Raw genomic sequence first — 20,854 nt, forward strand, 5'->3', positions numbered from 1 at the left:
GTGAATCAAGGCCATTCCCACCATCAGTGTTGACCTCCCTTCACCAATATCAACTTCCTTCCACCAATATTGACTTCCCTCCACCATCACCCTTTGCTGCCTGGCCTTCATTTATAACAGACCCATTTAAGTTTAAATTGTAAAAGGTTAGGTCCTTGATTCTATTGTTGTTGACTTTGGCTTGGATATTTAGTTCTGTCTTTTGTTTTTTCATTAATGCACCTGAGACCACTTGGCCCCTAGCCCCTATCTTTTCTTTTTTCTTTGCTTCTTAATTTTATAATAAAAAAGCAGAAATATGGGGTGAAACAGAATAATTCTTGTCCCAAGGTTCTATAAAAATTGCAGGAGTCCCCTTTTAAAAGAAAAAAAAGAAGGGGGTGGCAGATTTTGCATAGTTGTAGCAAAAGTTGTGAAAGATAGAAAAAAATCTTTGGTCTAAATAGAGGGAGACCCTACCCATAAAGCATCCTGCCATAAGACCAACTACAGGCTCCAGGCATATTAAGTTGTCTAACGCCAAAGTCTTTCTTCATGGTCCCAGTAAAGTTCACCTCAATCACAGTTGTCACAGTCAAGCTTCTGTAATTTGAGATCTTGGTTTTTGCACAGATCTGAATTTGAAGTCAGGGTGTCATGAAGCATGTCTGGTTTCATCTCACTGTCAGGTAGCTATGCAGAGAAACCTCCCCTGAAAGCAAGTTGTCTCTATTTCCAAGTCATCAGAGTGTCATCTAAACACACTCTGGAGCAAGTCAGTGCCAGGCAGCATGAGGGCCTTCCCTGGTAGAAGTTCAACTCCTAGTGTTGGTGCAGAAAACCATGCCAGTTCCAAAAAGAGAATCCAGGATTCAGGATAAACAGCTTATGTCCTATTGACTGAAATCTATTTCAAGTCATTTTGAAAATGTTCAGGGTGAAAGACCTTCTGCAATATAAAACTTGAGTTCATATTAGATAAGAATTTCTTTCTATGCATAACATTTCCCCCATTTTAACATGCTATGCGAAAAGGAACAATACCACATAATACTGGCACATATGGGGGTAAAATTAACTAGCTAAATAATCCCTATCGCCTGGTTCTAATAAGAACCCAAGGGAAACATCTACCAGATGTAAAACTGGGATGGTAAAACTACATCTACATAAGGAAATACACAGTAAGAACTATATCTAGTAAGGAAATACATCTAAAGAAATATACAAGAGAAATATACATATCCCCTTTAAATCTTTTGAAATAATCTATGGTGGGGTAAAATCCTGAGCACAGCTTCAGCCTGTGACATGATCTTACTCCCAATAGGCAATGATAATATGAAAAAAATGGAATTCGGCTGCATGAAGTATAGAGACAGAAGCCCAGGGAAGTTTTCAAACATATCAGAACTTTCAGCACTGTCTGAGAAAGAATTCAAAACAACAATCTTCTTAATTATTTCACCAAACTAAAGTCATAGGAAGATATATTTGATAAATTCAAATGAATATTATTGTAAAACATTATAGAACTTGTTCTAAAATAAACAAAGGTAACTTTGCCTGGAATATGACTCAAGTTGTACTGCTTAAAACGTTAGGTCAGAGCATTTACTAGATTGCCAAACTGTTATACAATGGACTGCCAGATCTCTCTCTCTCTCTCTCGATTTGCAAGTGCTCCATTAAAGTCTCATCATAACCCACTATAGAAGTTCTAAGAGAAAATGGAGCTAAATAAATTATTAGCAATTTCATAATAAACTTCAAATCATCTTCCATACCTTTTCTTCAAACTGCCAGAGTAATTTATATATTAAACATTTAGATAGCACCATCCTTCCTTGTCAACTCATCCTTAAGAGAGATTGTTAAGTAAAGAGCAAACTATTATATTCCAGGAGAGTTTAAGTTCAAAAAGACCTCAAGGCACACTGTGAACTAGAAGACTTCTCAAAAGCCTGCCAACCACATGATTTTATGATTTCAGAAAAAGAGCCTTAATGCACACTGAGAAACTTTCTCCAGAACATGAAAGAAAGTCAGTGAAAACCCCCGTTAGAAACCTTGCCCTATTTTCTATAAATTTTGAGTCAAAGATAATCATGTTCACCCTTTATTTTAGAAAAGATCATTAGAAAATAGTATTTGTTATCATTTATAAATATTCCAGAAACATCATGCAGAAGATAAAGTAAACCTTAAAAGATCATCATGATATTTTGGTTTGGGTTCTGGATAGAATTTCAAAGATAATCAACAATGTTAGCTACTGTAGCATTGCAGACAGAAGTCTATTTCTCCCTTGTCTTCTATAGTGTGTTCACACTTGTCAGATCCAAACAGAAGAATATTGACACAGTGATTTCAGATACGTTTCCCTAAAACTCAGAGAACAGCATAAATATCCCTAGTGTATTCTTTATTTAGATGCATATGATTTGGGCTTGTTCTGAAGTTAAATTTGTTGGAGACATTATTTCCATATTATTTCGCTTGCCCAAAGATAGAATATAAAAATATTAACTTCAGAATGTGTGTGTATGTAGATACACACCCATACACACGAATACTCATTCATACACAAAAGAAAAGCTAAGCCTGTCAACAGCTTTGGCAAAGTAGATACAACCGATAATTAGAAACATGTGTCCCCTGCAAAGAGGCACAGAAACTAAAAGGTCATCTTTTTCCAAATGACCTAATTAGAAAAGCCTGGAGTGCTGGCTACAGTATAATGGTTTTACACAGCTTTTAACTCAGACTTCCTGTTTTAAAACAGTGCAATTTACAGCTCCTGTAGCAAATATGAATTGTCACTTAATACCAACAGAATTAGGCCCCACAACACCACCTGCCTCCCGCAATCTCCTCATTGTTAGATGCATCAGCTGAGGGTTGCTGATTTACCATCCCAGAATGACCATTTAGAACCTAGTGCCAGGACTGCTGCCAAGTTGAGAACAAGGATTTCAAGTAGAAGAGAACCCACGAGGTACTTTACATTAATGCCGACTGAAATATGCATGAATAGACCAAAGGGAAAAGCAGTTGTTCTGAATCAGACTATCAATGAATGCTTCTTAGATTCCTTTTTTCTGGTCCCATAGCTAAGATTTTGATGCTGAATAATTTTAATTGCCCAGAGACAAGAGACATACACTGGCTGAAAATGCTGCTTGGTAGAAACTCAACCAGGCACCCAAATAGAATTGTCGTTTTAAATAGATGCTTCTGTAAATTCGTATTTAATCTCCCTCATATTTATTCAATATGTTGTGATGTTTCATTAAGTATTCATTTTGCTTGTCTGTTTCATTGCCTCAGTTCTCCCAACTGAAACACCTAACTAATGCTATCAGAAAAATGTTTATCTAAGACTGTAGGATTTAAAATGCAGTAACAGTAATGGGTTCTCAGATACTCACTATATATTCTAGTCTCTCTTGTTGCAATATGATCATATGATTACGTGACTTCCTATACAGTGGTCCTCTCTGACTGCCAAGCCTAATCCATAAACTATTCATCTCTATACAATGTATATAGCCCCTCCCCCACGCCAGAGCCCCTTCTACTCCCTCATCTCCCAATCCGGATTCGTTATCTTTTTCTTAACTAACCCTCTTTACCCTCAGTTCTTTAATTTGTTAGGCACCAAGACCGACCTCTTGCCCCAACAGATTCTGCCCTTTTGCACACCCCTACAAAGCTCATTATTACTCCTTAACTCTCTCACCCTCAACCATCAGTATCCCACATTTACCCTTTTTAACTTTAGTACTACACAGTTCTAATCACACACTAAAGTCGTGCATTGGATTTAACAACCCCCAACTGTTTCAAAAGACATAAAATGGACACATATGTCTTTTGAATAATTTATGTGTATTTTCTTTGACAGCTATAACTCTTTCTAAATATTCTTTTACCATGACTATTCTACCCACTTTTTACCTGTCTTCTCTTTGTGAGTTGTTCAATAAGGAATTTCTGGGGAAGAATCCCTCAGTTTAATGCTTATGATTGAACCATGTCAAGGGGATTGTTGGACAAGTGATGGGAAACTGCATAAAAATGTTTAGGGATATGAAGGTAAAGGCTGATGAAAGTAAAAGCTGGTATGTGGGTGGCTCTGGGCAGGACAGCTAGCCATAGGCTCCCTAGGCTGACCACTTAGTCCAGGGAACTGAGATTCCCCCACGATTACATATACACTGATTTTAGAGACCTATTTAAATAATTATCCTTCAAATCTAGGGAATTCATTTTTTTTCTAGAAACAGTCGAGAATTAAGAATATTGTTGGGTGTTGTTAAAAAGTATATATGTCCACTTTTGAAAATGAATACTAGGAAGAAAAGAACTCATGAATGGAGTCCAGTATGCATAGGGGAGAAATTTTTCTCCCCCACCCTCCCCCCAGGGCCCAATTTACCAGGTGTGGCCCTGAAGATCACTCTGGCATGGGAGGATCTCAGTCCCTGGACTAAGTGGTCAGCCCAGGGGGCCTATGGCTAGCTGTCCTGCCCAGAGCCCCCAACATACCAGCTGAAGAGAAACAGAAGAACTGGCATGTGGAATCTTCTGGGTGCAGCCCCTGCCTCTGTAGTTTGTGGATGCATAGGGGAGGAATTTCTCCCCCCCGCCCTCCCCCCAGAAATCGATTTACCGGGCGTAGCCCTGAAGACCACTCTGGCGTGGGGGGAATCACAGTCCCCTGAACTAAGTGGTCAGCCCAGGGGGCCTATGGTTAGCTGTCCTGCCCAGAGCCCTCAACATACCAGCTTTTACTTTCGTCAGCCTTTACCTTCATATCTCTAAACATTTTCATGCAGTCTCTCATCACTTGTAGATTTGGTTCACTTTGTATTAGCAATTTAGCTAGTATCTTAAGTCATGCAAACAAGCAGATATCAAGAGGTCACACCACTTATTGTGCCCTCGGTTTCACCTATTTTTTTTAAAGTGTTCAGTTCATTAATAAACAAAGAATAAGGTAAATTTAGGTTGATCCTCATTCTTGATCATTCTTACACCTAAAAGAGTTAAGACCAAATAAAATGGTTTAGGGATCTGGTCTATAAAAAAAAAAAAGGTCTGACATGGTGTTGGAATTTCAAGTGTTCAAAGGTTCTAGACTATAATTGAACTTAAAGTAGAGCAGATCTGAATTCTTTTTTATGGCACTATATCAACAGAGGTAGGTATACAAATACTGTTTCTGTGATTTCACGGAAAAAAATTTGATACTTGCATGCCTTTATTAAGTACTTTCATTGCAATATATGTATATTCACTATACATACTTGCACCTTTCCCGCATTATCATGCCAATTTAGGGGGAAAAAAAGCCTTCGATGGATTCCATTGTGCCTGTCATAAGTATCTTATTTTACATATTTTCCAGATATCTCAAATATTTTATCTAAGCTGGAGCATTACTACAATGGGTAAGGTGCTTGCCTTGCATAAATTCAACCTGGGTTCCATCCTAGCATTGCATATGGTCCCCTAAGTGCCACCAAGAGTAATTCCTGAGTGAGTACACAGCAAAAAATTAAACCCTGAACATCATCAGGTGTGGCTCAAAAGAAAAAGAAAAGAAGAAAAGTACACCAAAACAAAAACAAATTTGTCTTTAAGTCAACATTCAAATTTTCTTCTCTTCCTAAGTATCTAAAATCCAAGTTATCTTCCTCCCAATCTACTAAAATTCCAGGTAACTATTTTCTAAGTCCTATATTTCCTGGGTCATTTCTATATACATATAGCAAATATTTGTTGAGCCTCACTCAGGTGCCATAAAAAAGCAAATTAGGATACAAAGTAGAGTGCATTGAAGAGCTCACCATTTTGTATCATTTGGAAGTTTGTTTTCATTTTTAAAAATTTCCTTGAACTTGCCTTGATTTCCATGTAAACATACCATTCCCTCTTTTTACTACTGTTCTGAAACCTCCATTCATTTTCTTGACCTATTCATTCTATTTTAATATCTTAATAGGAGCCCTGGTCTTTGCTAGGTATCAAGTCCACTGATCCATCTTTCTATTACTTCTTTTGAAAATAATGTAAGATTTCCTAGCTTCACATATCATCTCTTATAAATGATTTGCATATAAATTAACCATAGTTATCTACCTATTTAATTTTATATTCTTAATTATAAGTCATTATTATATTACCCTTAAAATCCCAACATGTCCAAAGCCAATCTAAATTTCCTTACATATATTCATATCCCCAGGCTTATATAATACATACCAGAGTACTTTCTTCATGTCTATATAGATTTAACTTTCTCATATCTCTCACCTCCTTATTGGTTATCCTTCCAAAACAATAATAGGAATGAAAGTTCCAATTGAAGCAACATATTTACTTGGATATTTTAATTCATATACTATAGAGGAAACGCAAGCATTGGACTTCTCTAAAAGTACCATTTTTTCCATGCAATGCAAGATAGTTTGAAAGACTAATAAAAGATTGTTGATAAGCAACTACATAATTTACTGCCAACATTAACCTGACAAGAATCATAGAGACAAGTATTATGCTCAATACTTTAAGATTTTTTGAATATTTAGGAATAGATGAATATATTTGTAAGAGCATTATACTCCAGACCAAATTAGACAAGTTCAACTTATTCTTTTCAATTATTACACTATTAAAAAATAGGAAAATACATGTTTCCTTTCCTTTCTTTCTCTTGACCTTAGTTGATATTACATTAGCTAGTTTGCTTTTTGTTTTTGTTATTGTTCTACATTTTGGTAGTTACCTAGTCTTCTTAGATAACATCTTATATATGTTTAAATGTTTTAAAATGTAATAATTATTTTTTCCTTATACTATCAATAATGTAGAATTCTCAGGTGCTGGAGCAATGGTGCAAGCAGTAGGGCATTTACCTTGCATGCCCTAACCTAGAACAAATCTGGTTCCAACCCTGGCATCCCATATGGTCCCCCAAGCAGGGATGATTTCTGAGCTCATAGCTAGAAGTGACCCTTTAGCATCACCGGGTGCGGCCCAAAAAGAAAAAAAAAAAAAGAAGAAATGTAAATAATCATAGAAATTTATGAGTAAAATGTCTAAATTTGAATAAATTATCAGGCATGCAAAAACTGATGAAATTTCTTCATACATACTCTTGGGAAGTTATTTGAGAAAGATGCCTAGCAAATGAGGAAGTGAATCAGAAGAAATGAGCCCAAATATATTATGCATAAAAAGAAGTAATTGGTTTTTAACCAAGAGGATAGTAAAAGAAGTTCTAAGATTACAAATGCAGAGTAATTTTGATAATAATAATAATAATCTCTCTTGGGAACTGAGTCATGATAACACTGAGAAAATCATTTTAAAACTTGAAAAAAAGTGGGTCTGGAGCAGTGGCACAAGTGATCGGGCGTTTGCCTTGCACACACTAACCTAGGACGAACCATGGTTTGATCCCCCAGCATCCCATATGGTCCTCCAAGCCAGGAGTGATTTCTGAGCACATAGCCAGGAATAATCCCTGAGCATCACCGGATGTGGAAACAAAACAAAAAACTTGAAAAGAAAGGGCCAAGTGTTAGCATAGAGATTAAGGCCTTGCACAAAGCTGACCACAGTTTGATTCCAGCATCATTTGTAATCCCCTAAATTGAGCCAGAAGTGATTTAGGAGCACAGAGCTAGGAGAAAGTACTGAGCATAACTAGGAATGCCCCCCCCCAAAAAAAAACCAGAAAAATTGTATGATATAGTAAACATTTTCAAAAATCAGAAGAAAGCCAGAACAAGTAAAGAAAAAATGACACACAAAACTTTAGAGAATAGAACATAGGTGGTAGCTCAAGTGATGGTATTGTGTGTACTATGAAGGTTAAAGATCCTATATTCTATCCCTGACTCTATAGCACACGACCAGATGTGGAGAGATACCTTGGGGTAAAGACACCTAAAATTTTTTGGTTTAAAATTTGGAGGGAGGGATAATTTAGAATATGATACAAGCAATTAAAATGAGAATGGGGACTTGCTTAGGTTTGGAGAGAGCATTATCCACCTTGTAATAAAAATAAAAATTAATTTGATTAAATATTATACTGGCATGTTAGAGAATGTGAGGGGAAAATATTCTGGGAGGTTTATGTCCTATTTTCTCAAATTTCTCATCACAAAGTAACAGCACCCTTTAAGAGATAGAAGGCTGAAAGATTCTTTGCTCTATGAAGTTAACTAAGGAGCTAGAAGCCAGAAAGAGCTGTTTTCTATATTAGCCTTCTATACTATCTTACCATGTGACTACTAGTTTTGTATGTTAACATTGTTTGCCTGCTGTTCTACTGAATGCTGAGGAAGGGGAGTAGGATTTGGCAAAAATGAGTACCTATAAAGAAAAGAGTACCTATCAAAATAATCAATAAGAAATTGATAGTACAGTGAGTAGTATACTTGCCTTATGTGTGCCTGACCAGTGTTCAGTCCTCAGCACCCCATAAGGTCCCTAATCAAGTCCTCCAGGACTAATATCTGAACACAGAGCACTCCAGGGTCTGTTCCGAGAACTAACAGCAGGGTGTGGTCCTCAAATTAAAAATAAATAAATAAATATAATGAAGGAGAAATTGAAGAAGCAAAAAGCAGTTTTAGGAATTTTGAAAACCCTGGATAATTAGAGTTGAAATATTACCCCTCAAGTAGCACATGAATAGAGTGGCCAGTCTAGGTTATAGCAGTTTGGTAGATGCTTTTATGAATACCACAAAAAAGCAAAGCTTTAGGAAAATGTCATTTGTAATATATAAAAGGACAGAAAGTCTCAGCTTTCAGTGTGTTCCCTAAACTCATACATCTAATCTAAATATTAGGTGTACAATTAATTTGCCCCTCATATTCCAAAATCACAATAATTACATTCTTCTCTTCTGTAAACTAGTACTCATAAAGTCAAATGAACATCAGGGCTCTTCACATTCTAGATTAGTATTTATCGCTACTAAGCTTTCGTTTGTATAATTTAAAGGAACTTTTTAAAAAATCACTTTTCTGGACTATAGCAAACCAGTCTCTCTGAACAATGGTTGTAAAAATGTGATCCTCAAGTTACCAGTATCAGTGCTACCTGGAAACTTGTTGGAAAATAAATATTTGGGCCCCTACCCCATAAGACTGAATCAGGCTTGAATTTCAAATGAGTCCATTTTCTAATATGTTGGTGACTTCATTAAATTGTGTAAAGATTAAATTCAATAAGATATATAATGTTCAGCAAAGTAACAATCAGTTCATAAGTGTAATTATTTGAGTGAAAAATGTAAAACTAACTCCTTTGAAATCACTACTATATAGTGGAAAAAAGTACTTACTATTTATCTATTTTCTTCACAAATAGAGTTATTAATTATTGTTATATATAATTAGATTATTTTCCACACCAAAGCTTAACTGTGTGACTAGTTTTTTTTTTGAAGTTTTGTTACATGAACGCTCTAAGCAATTTCAAATTGTATGGACATATCATTGCATGATATGGTGTTCTCTACAATTTCCAGATTTTAATTTGTTTCTAAATAGTAGGAATTCTGATTAAGAATTCTCCAGAGGGAAGAAACAGAATTGAAGGGGAGTAAAGTCCATATCATGGGCCATTTAGCTGAATTAAACCCAGCTTCCATGGAATAGTACAGAGAATGATTAGAATGCTACATCTCTGGTTACTACGAGCATTGAGTTGATTACCAACCAATCTACATCTCTACATTTTCACACTCACCACCCATGACTTCAGAGCATTTTAATAATGAAACTCTACAGGGAGAAAAACTGTTTGAGTGTTTTTCCTTCACCTTGTGTAATCTCTCTCAGCTCTCTCACATACACTATAGTTGCCCCAAATGACATTGCTGAGAAAGAGGAGAAAAAGGAGCGTGAAGGCAAGTATGAGAGAGGCAAGTAAGGTTGGGGAAAAGATCACAGATTGCAAATCATATGACTATAAAAATCAATAAAAATTCATTATAAAATATTAGAGAAAAGTTTGGTTTTATGTAATCTGCCCTGAATCCTACTCTTCATATTGCTTTATTGTTCTGCTATTCAAAAAGTGCTTAGAGATTTCTATACAGGTACTTCACTGTTTTATTAAAGATTGTTTTTAAATGAGCACTGAGCAAGTTATAGAAAAATCCATGTTCTCTTTGACCATGTGATTCAGTCCTACTTGTTAAAGGCTCAATAAACTGTTATTACTTTATAGTATTGAGTAGATTCAATTATGAAAACAAAAACATAGCAGCTTCATATTCCCATTCATTTTTCACATTTCTTCCAGCCTATTTTTTTTTAATTTCTGCTGGAGAATTATTCTTCTTGCTCCCCAAATGCAATGTTATTTCTTCACAGTAGATATACATTTACATTCTTTAAGTAGTGTTTTCAAAAAAAAGACATTTTTTAATTTGAAGTGTAGTTTCGGCTGTATTTAACAATTTTCAAATGTTTAGGCAGATTCATATTTTCACCTATTTTTGTTTTTATATTTTGGAGCATACCTAGCTGTGTTCAGACATGCTCAGATTCCTGGCTCTGTAGTTAGGAATCATTTCTAGAGGTGCAGGGTATGCTAAGGATAGAACTCAAGTGGGCTGCAAGCAAGGAAAGTGCCCCACCCATTGTACTATCCTTACGCTTCCAGCATATTTTCACTTTTATTTACTATTCTTGATAGAACTAAGGCAATTTGAGATGCAAAAGTGGTATAATGCATACAACTTTTTAAGTCAAAGCACACATTAACAGCATTGACATATCTTTGCCTAAAAAATTTCAGAATTATTTTGTCTCTCTTTGAGCAAAGAAATTCAAAATACTTTTTGAAGTTTGGGGTATTTGCCTAGAAAATTAAATCAAAGGCAAACACATTAGAGTTTGTCATTTCTGCTCAGAATCAGTACAGGAGTAGAGGTTTAGAGGTTAGCATAAGAAACATATCTGTTTCTGCCTACATCTAACAATTTAAAAATACCTTTCAGTGTAAAATTATTTGAGATGATGAGATATATTGTGAACTTAAACTGTTGGCCTTGTATATATGTAATTGCTTATCTGACAAATAAGAGAATGTTTCAAACATTATTTCTGCTTCTATGAAACAGAACATTGTCAGTTTTAGACAATTAGCTAGGGTTACCAGTTAGCTGGGGGTACTGGAGTGGTAATAATATGTATTATGATCAAGTGCATCAATTAGGATCAGTGAAAGAAAGAAATAGCCTTTTACTAGTTAAATAAATTGCTTATTGATTTCTTCTTCAAAAACTAAAATTATCTTAACTACTGAAAAGTTAATGAAATTCTTTCCAAGTCTTGTGAATTTTGACACAACAGAAAAGAACTACTTCATTTAGAATTTTGTTTTACAGTCAAAATAATCCCATCATGCCTTCGTATTTGGTGACAGTGTTTTGATTCTTAAGAAGAAATATACAAAATAGTATTGCTTGGAGGCCCACTCACCAGGAAGTGACCAGTTAGCTTTTGTGTCAACCACATTAGTGCTATCATAGCAACACCTACTGGTGCAATTCTGAAGTAATGTTGAAACCAACATGACCAATAATAGGTACCTCCATCTTAATCAGAAAACTTACAAACAGATGTTACTTGTCTATATAAAAATAAAGCCTACTTTAAAGTAAAAGAATTGAAGAAAAATTATAGACTAGAAAAGCAAAAATTCTCTTTATATTTTAAATCAAAGCATCCTAAGAGTATCACTACGTGTGTATGATGTGGTACAGTGGTAGAATTTTGGCCTTGCATGTGAGGCACTAGTTGATATCCAGCCACTATAGGCATGGGGGGTGGGGGGTGGAGTGAGGCTCTCTAGAGGTGCCAATGAAGGAGCATCACGCTTCTCTATACACTGAACTTTCCATTCAACCTGCTTCTAAAAGTTCTATCCTGTAGTTTGTGATGGATATTGATTCTAGTTTTTCAAACTTTTTTCTTCACTTCCATGCTCCTCCTTCTCCTCCTCCTCCATCTTCTCTTCCTCTTCTTTCTACTCTTTATACATTCTCTAAGGGGTGTTATGCAGTTACAGGAAACCATTCATGACAGTACTGAATGGACTGAAGTAAACTGAGAGACATCATGTTTATTTTTACCCAGATACAAAGTCTAGTCACCAAACAATGAATAATACATCATGTAACGTCATAGTCTGCCAACTCTTCAAGTTTCTAAACAACATTTTAACTTAAAGAGACAGTCAGGAACAGTAAAAACCACAAAAATGTAGAGGTGCAGGGGGGGGGCAAAAAAATGTAGAGGTGCATAAAATATAATAAATTCCAAAAGTAAAATACACTCAGATTGCTTCTAATCATGAAATTCAATATTTGACCTCACCAATATTTAGGAAAGCCAGAGCTTCTGTTAGTTAAATTCCTCTGCTCTGTGACAATTCCCTAAAAAAAAAAAAAAAAAAAAAACACAATATAAGTGCTCCAGAAATATAAACAAGAAACCATCTTGTGCTTCCAGTTAATCAAATTGTAAATTGGGGCACTAGTTCTCTTTACCCTGACTTTCTAAGGAAGGACAATATAAGGGGTCTTCATTCACTGGCAAGCAGTTCACTGAAGGAAATATGGACGTGAGCACAGCACATACTGGACTAACCAATGGAAACCCAGAGCCCAAAGCTGAGTAAGGATGAACCAGGAAAGAAGCAGCAGTGCCCTGTTCTGAAATATGGAAGTTCCTTCCTTCCTAGATGGCTGATTTTACTTGTTGTCTTCCAAGAATATACAAATTGAGTGTATGCTCTTTCTAGTCTGTGCACCATATTCTACACTTCTGTTAAACTGGACTACATAACAATTTTCTCTCTTTAATTAATGATATTGGAACTTCAGTAATCCCTGCAGCAAAAATTTTAAGTGTCTGATTTAGTTTAAAGTTGCTGATGTTGATAGACTCTTGGAGGAATGTTAAGGAAGTTTGTACTCTCAAAACAAAAAACATAGAATTATATACATAGTTTGAATAAGCTTAGACCTTTATCACCTGATGCCTAGATTTCACCTTTAATTGTACTCTCTCCCTAGTTCTTGTCTTATCATTTCACTTAAAAGTCTTGCCAGATTGAATTGTCTAAAATATTTATTTCACTGAAGTGTGTCTCTTCTTAGGAATGTGCTGCTTTTCTTGCCAAAGAATTTTCAAAGTTCATAGTTTAATATCTGTTTTCCAGGGATCCACTCAACCTTCTTTTCAAACAATACTCTCACTAGTCTCTCAAATTGAACTTTCTGAACTTCTATTAAGCTTACCCAACAGTTTGTTCAACCTATTCTCTAATGCACACATGCCCTAATATTTATTCAATGTCTTTGGTTTGACCAGTGTCTACTCTGTTCTTTCACCCAGTCCCTACATCTATGCTATCTACTATCAGAAGATTTTTTTATCAAAATCTCCTAGAAACAGGTTTCTTTACTAAGCTTTCACTCTTCCCAACAGGGATTATCTTGTAAGTTACCTTTTGTGAGTTTAGTGTTCCTCTCTAATATGACAATAAACACTGACAGATTCAATGTGGGACACTTTTTCATAAGCTATTTTATAGTTAAAATAATAATAATAATAATAATATATAATTCTGTGAACAAAATAAAATACCTTCCAAAATTTTTAGAATTGCTATATGAGAATGCTACATTATATGCACTGAAAAATAATTTACATTTCCTTTTGGTATGTATTTTCTTATTAAGTATTAGCATCTAAAAATAGTTAAAAAGTAAACGTCTTAATTTTCACAGATAAATATAGAAAGTGAAGTGGAATTAGAATGTGGACTCTATACTATCTTCTTAGTGAATTAATAAAGTTCACTTATTCAAGAGGGATATATTTCCTGTGATATTTTTATGTATGTGTTTAATAACTTAAGATCAAATTTTTGGTTTCATTTATTGCCTATCATAGCAAAAATATATAACATTAAAATACCAAATATTTTAATAATGACTTTTATATTTCAGTACCTAATTTTTCTTTTCTGAATATTTTCTTTTCTTTTTTACACATATGTATTTTTCCAAATTTTGTCTTATATATTAAGGATAGATAGTGGAATAAAATTCAAAACTAATTTTGAAAACTGCTTTAGAAATTGCAGGGATCATGAACATAAACATAAATCCTAAAACACGAGTAACTCTATAAATTATTATTTTTTATTTCTCCAGAATATTCTCAAAAGGCTACATTAAACTGGGCTTCTGATGAACTTGCCTTTGGATATTCTTTCATATATTTCCTTCCTCAGTCATCAGTGTGAAGGCAGGATCACTCAAAGCTTAAAAGATAATGAGTCATCTTCAGAGCTCTGAAGATCTAGAGGCAGTCTATCCTCCCTACAATGTTCATTTTATTAGTAAGGGGACTTCTAAAGGACAGTTGAAAGCAAGAGATGTAGATGAGGAAAGAAACACAGTATTCATACCACAGAGTTTCCATATAAACTACTACATGAATCAAAGTAATATGCTTAAAAGTCAAACAAAATCAGTACAAACTCTGTTAAAATAATTGGCACTGAAGAAGATAAACTACTTCCTATTGATCTGAATCTTTTTTTGCCCTTTAGTTCTCGCTTGACACTACAGAACAGTATTTCCCTTTCATGACCCCAGTGTCTTGATCTGAAAACCCATCTAGTCATTTCTCACTGAGGGAAAGAGAATAGTTTTGTTAGTATCCGATTTTAGGCTCTTTTTTTTTAAGTTCTTGTTGAAATCTCCTTGATCTGTCTACAGGGGAATTGGGCCACAACCATGTGCCTACTGCCTAAATCTCTTTTCTCTTTATTTGTTCTTCAGAATATTGATTTAGAATTTGGCCTATTCGCATTGATTTAAACTTTTAAACACTGGCTCTTATAGCTGGAAGGAAACACTTCACTAAAGTTAAAATGATCACCCAAGAGAACTTATAGGGGGAACATATAGACCAAAATTAGCTCATGCCACTGCTTGTACAGCTCCCATTGAAACCAGGAGAAGCTGAACTCCTAGGATTTGAAGACACATTTTCCTTTACATTCAATATAAAGGCTTTTTGAAAGGGCTGGGTATATTTGAGTTTCTTTTAAAGAAGCTGAATTAGCTCTTTGTCATATTATAAAAAGAAGCACATTGCTTCTCCATTTGTCTTCTAAGGTTTCTAACAAAATTGCAGACAACTCTTTTTGTTTCTGTATACTGATTATTTAATAGTACAAAGGACTAGGCATTATACCAAGCATTTTCTGTCTTCAATAGTCCCTATACTAAATAATTCTTTACCCCAAAATAACAGTAAATGAGGGCTGTGCTTGCTTAGAATCAAGATAGGATAAGGGGAAATAATGATAGGAAACTAGCAGTATGATTTGCTAATGGCAATAAGTGTTTTAAGGTCTGATTTTACAAAACAATTAATGCCATAAATTCTTCTCACATTTTAGAATAATTTATTATCCTATGGATGATGCCATTGAGAAAAAAACTGATTTTTATATTCCTCAGTTTGTAACTAGCCTTACTGCTGATCTGCTGAGAATAAATTGTAGTACCATCTGAATCTGTTAGTCAAAGATGCAAGTGGTATAGATAGGCTGACCATAAAAAAACCTCTGGGCCTGGAGAGATAGAACAGTGGCGTTTGCCTTGCAAGCAGCCGATCCAGGACCAAAGGTGGTTGGTTCGAATCCCGGTGTCCCATATGGTCCCCCGTGCCTGCCAGGAGCTATTTCTGAGCAGACAGCCAGGAGTAACCCCTGAGCAATGCCGGGTGTGGCCCAAACTAAAAAAAAAAAAAAAAAACTCTGAAATAGCATAAATTATCCATCGTAAGAGCTTATCTGTATTCAAATCTAATGTGATCAGATTGTCAAATTATTCAGCGTATCTATGCCCTTGTTAACCATCTCAACACAAATATAAAGCATGTCATATGCTTGTAGGTAAATAGCGAGGACAATAGCCATGACTCACTTATTTCATAACTCCTGTTCCTGATAGAATTCCTACCCAGAAGCAATTAACTAAAGTCCATAGAACTTGAATAAGATAAACAAGATGACAAAAAGTACCTAAAAAATCATAAAATAAATGTTGAGAGATATTAAGAAAATTTAGTCCAGTTCTTTATTTAAAAATGACTATATTTATATAATATTTATACTGCAGGAACAGACTGAATGATAAATCTTGGGAGCAAGAAATAGAAATCTGAGAGAACATAGCCTAAAAACTTCTAATTCTTGAACCAAGTCAAAGTTATAAGGAGATGTATATGTACTGTATAAACACACCAGGCAAATAAAGCATTCAAGCCAGACTACAGAGCATGAACAAAGGTATGGAGATAAGAATCTGTGTAACTAATGTGACTTAAGTTGTGAAAAGACAGAAAGGTTGGCAGAGGTCAGACTATAAGGAAACATGGCTGACATTTTAATGGGCCACTAATTGTGTTCTCAGCAATGGTTAATCGTTTGAAAAGGGCTTAAATCTAGAGAGACTGTGATCAAATGCATTTTGAATAGATCTCTGATTGATTGTTGGATAGAGTTAAAGAAAACAAGCTTGAAGTTGTATAAGTAAATGGTGAGGGTGTTACAGCAATTTGGGTAAGAGAATATGAAGGCAAAAACAGAGGAAGAGGTCACAGGAAAATTGTAAAAAGTGAGTCAATAAGACTGAGTGAGTGCCACAGAGATTAGCACACATCACAAAGAATGAGAACAATCAGTGCTGGCAGGGATGTGGAGAGAAAGGAACTCTTATCCACTACTGGTGGGAATGCTGTCTAGTCCAACCTCTATGGAAAGCGATATGGAGATTCCTCCAATATCTGGAAATTGAGCTCCCATTCGACCCAGCTATTCCACTTCTAGGGATATACCCTAAGAACACAAGAATACAATACAAAACCCCTTCCTCACACCTATATTTATTGCAGCACTATTCACAATAGCCAGGCTCTGGAAACAACCAAGATGCCCTTGAACAGACGAATGGCTAAAGAAACTGTGGTACATATACACAATGGAATTTTATGCAACCGTCAGGAGAGATGAAATCATGAAATTTTCCTATACATGCATGTACATAGAATCTATCATGCTGAGTGAAATAAGTCAGAGGGAGAGAGAGAGACGCAGAAAAGTCTCACTCATCTATGGATTTTAAGAAAAATAAAAGTCATTTTTGCAACAATCCTCAGAGACAATGAGAGGAGGGCTGCAACTACCAGCTCACTTCATGAAGCTCACCACAAAGAGTGGTGAGTGCAGCTATAGAAATAACTACACAGAGAACTACCATAATCATGTGAATGAATGAGGGAACTGGAAAGCCTGTCTGGAGTATAGTTGGGGGTGGGGTGGGATGGAGGGAGATTTGGGACATTGGTGGTGGGAATGTTGCACTGGTAAAGGGGGTGTTCTTTACATGACTGAAACCTAATCACAATTATTTATGTAATAAAGATGTTTAAATAAAGACAAAAAAGACTGAGTGACAGTATATATGGAAGTGAATAGGAATAGAGTTGAGGCAATGAGAAAGTCAAAAGTTTATGACTTGGTGATCAATTAGCTAGTGACTTAACAAAATAAGATTGAGAATAATAATACTATTTAAATGCAGATTTGTATATAAATATTGATAAGATAAGGAGGGAATCATGTCATCAAAATCAAGGAAACAAGGCTTAGTAGCAAGAAGGATCAAGGAGAAAGTCAAAATGATAGATCAAGTTAACTTATTTACCTTGTATTTGCAAGGACCCAAATTCAATCATTGGTATCATATGGCCCCCAAGAACTTCCGAGGACCCCAAGCATCAAAGACCCAAGTAACAACATTATACCAGGGTTTAACATTAGACCACTGAGCGTGGTTGACCAAGTAGCACCTAAAGTGGCCACCAAAAAGAGTTTGGTATTGTTATACAATGAGTGCAAGCAAACACTCATTGTGTAGTTCAATTATACAAGCAAATTGATCTTGCCTCTTTGTTCCTTTCAGGTCATTCATTAAATACAATTCTTGCACTCTTTTATAACAATTCATTATATTTCTGCTAATGGAAGGGTAAGAGAAAATATAGTAGCACTCAAGTCACAAAAAAATATGTTCTACTTTTTATTTAAAAATATAAGTTTTAGAAAAACTCATCTTCTAGTTTTCTCCCAACGGTAATATCTTTAAAGCTCTTGGACAGTATCAAAACAAGGAAATTGCTATTGGCACAATCATCCCTACATCATTTTAGCACATGTATAACCATCACTGCAACTGCTATTGCAAAATTACTTTATGACTGCAAAATCTCCTTTGAGTTATCCCTTTTCATGTTTTTGCCTTCCCGTCATCTCTCCTAATTCCTAGCAAACACTGATCTGCTTTTCATTTCTATTATTTTGTGAAGTCATGAATATATTTAATGTTATATCATATGATATCAACTTTTTTTCTCTGGCCATGTCCTTAAAATCCATGGAATCTCATACTATTTTGCTAGCTTGTTATATTTTCTGTTGCCAAACAGTATTCTAAAATATAGATGTGTTTGTCTTTAATCATTCACCTGTAGAAAGACATTTGAGTTGTTCCTAGTTTTGATTTTGACATATAAACCTGCTAGGATCGTCATGCACATATTGTGTAAACACATATTTTTATTTCTCTCAGAGTACTAGGTCAGATAGTAAATGTATGTTTACATTTTTTTAGAGAAACTGACAATTTTTTAAAATGCATGACTTTTATAATCCCATGGGCAATGTACCAGAGATCTGGTTTCTCATCCTCTGCTGCTTTTGGTGCTGTCACTATGTCTTATTCCTGAGATAGGTGTTTTGTAATATCTCATTATTGACTTATATTTACCTAATTAGTTTTATGTTCAATAGCTTTTTTGTGTGCTTATTTTCAGTCCATTTGCCTCTTCAGGAAATGTCTGTTCATGTTTTTTATTCATGATCTAATTGGATCATTTAAATGCTTTTTTGCCCAATGAGTTCTAGCAGTAATTTACATTGTTAAATATGAATGAAATATAAGGTTTTCATATATTTTATCATAGTCTGTACTTTACTTTTTTATTTTAAGTATTTTCACAATGCAAAAATAATACTCATGAAATTCAATTTACATTTATTTTCTTTTGGGGTATATAGCTTGTGAAATAGTATCAAACAACCCTAGGTCTCAAAATTCATCTTCTATATTGTTATCTACAGGTTTCTTTGTTTTATATATTTCTATATATATAAATGATGTATTTTTAGTAAATTTGTGAGTAACCATTTTTCCCAGCACAATTTCTTGAAAAGACTGTCTTTCCCACCTTGAATGGCTTTTATTTTGTTAAATACCATAAAGACTGCCTAAGTTATATAGCTATATAATATAATTTTATGCTACTGAGACACTAACACAAGAAAAATGATTCATCCTGATTTGTTTCTCTTTTTTGAAACTGTTCTAGCTAAATATATTGAAGAGATTGTACAGGATCTTAGGTCTTACATACATCCAATGGTTATGATGCCCAGCAGACTGGCAGCACACAGCCAGGAGAGATGCCTAAGAAGTGTCAGAAATAGCTCCTGAGAGCCCCGAGTGTGGTTTAAAAACACAAAATTCAAAAACAAAGCAAAACAAAACAGCAGGTTTTTTAACTATAGCAGATTTAAATGTTAGAAATGCAAATAATAATTTAAAATTTAGATTAAAAATCATTTAGCCTTTTTTTGTAATATAAATCTTTACTTAAGCACCATGATTACAAGCATGTTTGAAGTTGGGTTTCAGTTATAAACGGAATACCTCCCTTCACCAGTGCAACATTCCCACCATCAATGCCCCCCCACCTCCCTCATCCCTTCCTTTATTTGCAATCGGCATTCTACTTCTCTCATTCTTTAACATTGTCATGCTAGTTGTTAGTGTACTTACTTACCTAACAGAATTCACTACTGTTTGTGGTGAGCTTCAAATTGGTAGCCAATCCTTCCAGCCCTTCCAGCCCTTAACTCTATTGTCTCTGGGCCTTATTACAGTAATGTCTTTAATTTTTCTTAAAACTCAATAATGAGTGAGACTATTCTGTGTCTGTCTCTTTTCCTCTGACTTATTTCACTCAGCATAATAGATTCCATTTACATCCACGTATAGGAAAATTTCATGACTTCATCTCTCCTGACAGCTGCATAATATTCCATTATTTGTGTACCACAGTTTCTTTATCTATTCATCTGTTGAAGGACATCTTGGTTATTTCCAGAATCTGGCTATTGTAAATAGTGCTGCAATGAATATAGGTGTGAGGAAAGCATTTTGTATTGTGTTTTTGTGTTCCTAGGGTAGCTGGATCATATGGGTCATTTGTCCTGTTAGACTAGTCATTTATGAGAAAAAGAAAGATTTGGTTGCATATGACATTTTTTTCTATACATGCTCTTATTGGAAATTTTGAATTACTGACTTCTACATTACAAGCCTGGGATTTATGAGGCAAAAAGAAAAAAGCAAAGTTTTCACTCCGTGTGGTCCTTAGGTCCTAGATGGCCTGCTTTTGTCTAAATAATATTCAAATTCTTTATATACAATTCAGAGTCTTATATGCAATATCCATGAATTTTAGTTCCTTTTAATATGATGAATCTGGGGAAACAAGATCCTTCTGAAGCAAGAAAGTAGGTATGGTGACCCTTTGTCAAAGAATTTTAGGTTAGTTTCCAAGAAACAAACAAAAAATCAAAATCAAACTAAACCTATCAAAACCCTATCAAGGTACCATTCTTT

Source organism: Suncus etruscus, chromosome 2 (assembly GCF_024139225.1).
Source record: "Suncus etruscus isolate mSunEtr1 chromosome 2, mSunEtr1.pri.cur, whole genome shotgun sequence".
NCBI classification, from domain to species: domain Eukaryota; kingdom Metazoa; phylum Chordata; class Mammalia; order Eulipotyphla; family Soricidae; genus Suncus; species Suncus etruscus.